The sequence below is a fragment of the Sus scrofa genome, chromosome 1 (genome assembly GCF_054392235.1).
Source record: "Sus scrofa isolate SSC_HxYL_T2T_F1_AM1 chromosome 1, Sscrofa_HxYL_maternal_Yorkshire_Landrace_v2.0, whole genome shotgun sequence".
NCBI classification, from domain to species: Eukaryota; Metazoa; Chordata; class Mammalia; order Artiodactyla; family Suidae; genus Sus; species Sus scrofa.
Window position 1 is genome coordinate 227,365,529 of NC_139383.1, and position 2,686 is coordinate 227,368,214.

Consider the following 2,686-nt stretch of genomic DNA (forward strand, 5'->3'; position numbering starts at 1 on the left):
ATAGGTAAAGTCCAGAGAAGGGGAGAGACTTAGAAACCATCTACTCTAATCCCTTATTTTATTATTTTAAATTTATTTTTTGTGTGTGCAAAATTGATTACTTTTCACATAAGTTATATATTCACACGGTTTATGTATACAAAGGAAAAGACCACACATGCAGTTTCCTTGGTGGAGATTCTCTGCCCTCCAGATCCATCCACTGTCCACCTGCCTGGGCTGCCAGAGGCTCACCTCTAAGGCTGCACTGACAATGTGCTCTGCCCTCGTGCTTCTGGTAGGGTTTGCCCAGGGGGCAGCACTGGTAAGAAACTAAAGGACAGGAAGATTGCAGTCCAGGTCTTTATTTAAACCTGAGCTCCTTCCCTGCTGGGCTGTGGATTCCTCTATGTAAGGCTGTGGCTTCTGTTCCATGGCTTTTACACCTACAGCTCTCTCTCTCTGGTTCAGGTAACCACTTACCCCCTTTGTCTCTTAAGGCCCAGGCGTGGTGATGACTCCCCTCGGTAGCTAGTCCAAGGCTGGGCTCATCACCATCCTTTGCTGGCTGCCTTATCCCTGTCCATGACTTTTTAAATCATTCAAGTCCCTTCTATTATCCTTTTCAGTGTGCCGTATACTCCTGCTGGTATCCTAACTAGTACAGCCTTGCTCCTCATGTCTTTGTTCCCCATTCATCCAGTTCTCTCAAAGCAACTGATTCTATAGGTTGTATGCACATACAGGCATAAAGGACTATATAAATATATATCCCTATCACACTTATTTTAAAATGTAGCATACTATATACCTAGTTCTCTAACAATATATCCTAGAAATCATTCTATAACAGCATATTGAGATCACTTTACTCCTTTTGATGGTTGCATTATATTCCATTTTATGGGTTACAATCATTTTTTTAGTCAGTCTCCCATAAATAGAACTTAGGTTGTTTCCAGCTGTTTGCTGTTAGAAATGATGCTATAAGGAAAAACCTCTTACATGAGTCATTTCTCCTTATTCTAACTATGAGGAAAATGAAACCAAAAGATATTGTTGAAGGTTAGTTCTTGGTAGAGCCCATGTCATCAGGGTCATCAGCTTGTAGGATGAAACTGAGTGACTGGCACAATGGGATCTGAATTTTGCTAGGGTCTCCCCACAAAATCTACTGCACATTTCAACTCTTATTAAATTTCCACCCTTATATACCTTTCTTTCTTCCTTTCTTTCTTTCTTTTTTAAGATTTGATGTCATTTATTTGTTACACTTAGAATATCTCATTTTTGACTGGACTCAAACATAGAGGTAGAAGCTCTCAGAGAGGAGAGCCTCTGGCTCTTGGCAATCTGTTCCTGACATTTTTCTTTGGCCTCCTTCATTCTCTTGGCCAAAAGTTTAGCGTATTCTGCAGCCTCTTCCTTGTTTTTCTTAGCATATTTTTTCATCAGAGCAATACGCCGACGTTTGTGTTGCAGAACATGTGGAGTAATAAGATCCTGAATCTTGGATGCTTTGGTCCTAGGTTTCTTACCTTCTTTGTTTAGGGACTTTCTCACTACATACTGACAGACATTATCTTCCTTAGAGAGACTGAAAAGTTTGTGGATTCTGCTAACTCTTTTAGGCCCCAGGTGACAAGGTATAGTAATATCGGTGAGTCCAGGAATATCCTTCTCCCCTTTTAATTTTATTTAATTTTACTTATTTATTTTTGTCCTGTTAGGGCCACACCCACAGCATATGGAGGTTCCCTGGTTAGAGGTTGAATTGGAGCTACAGCTGCCGGCCTACACCACAGCCACAGCAACACCAGATCCTTAACCCATTGAGCAAGGGCAGGGATTGAATCCATGTCCTCATGGGTACTAGTCGGGTTTGTTAACCACTGAGCCATGACAGGAACTCCCTTCTCCCCTCTTTTTTATGGTGACCAAATGGAGAACACTCAGACTGGCATCCACAGTGCATCCCCAAACAGATTTGCACTTTCTTTCCCCAGTCCTCCTTGGTCTGTAACAGGAATCCACTTACTCAGTAGCAGGCAGACTCAATCATGGGTCAAGACACTCTGCTTCATGGGAAACCTTATTTGTTGTTCCCACCACTGATTCAGACCACATAACTCTTCCATTCTTCCCCCAGAGCGTCAGCAGCAACTTATATGACCATACATTTCTCATAAAAGGTACGAAGATCTTGTTCGTTGTCCACTTCAATGAGTTTCTGGCAGCCGTTGGCTGGGAAAGAGATGTTCAGCTTCATCCTGAAGTGGCCAAAGACCTCCGAGGTGCCACAAAAAAGAGCTTCGCCTTTATATTTCCACTCCCAGGGTAGTGGTTATGAGAATGGACTCCAGAGCCATGACATGGGGTATATTTCCTGCTTCATTACTAATAGGCTGTGTGACCCTGGACAAGTCAGTTAGCCCCTTGATATCTCAGCTTTTTCATCTCTAAAATGATCCCTACCTCATGGTGTTGCTGAGAGCATGAAGTGTTTTCTAAGGGCCCTGCATATACCAGGAGCCACATAATCACTGGCTCTTATTAGTGGTGTGGTTACCATTCCTTTGGTTTGAGGCTGTGCTGCAAACCAGCATTCTACTACAAGTTGAGAGGGCCAACTCATTGTATTTCACCAATGGTTTATCTTTTAAACTGAGATGTTCTGATATTATCAGGTCTTCTGTTAAAAGCAGAT

At 42.4% G+C, this 2,686-nt stretch overlaps 1 pseudogene; it reads right to left on the reverse strand.

Annotated features, from left to right (window-relative positions):
- Window positions 1–1,263: 1,263 nt before the first annotated feature.
- Window positions 1,264–2,248, reverse strand: LOC100152856 (small ribosomal subunit protein eS6-like; annotated as a pseudogene).
- Between the last annotated feature and the right edge of the window lie 438 nt (window positions 2,249–2,686).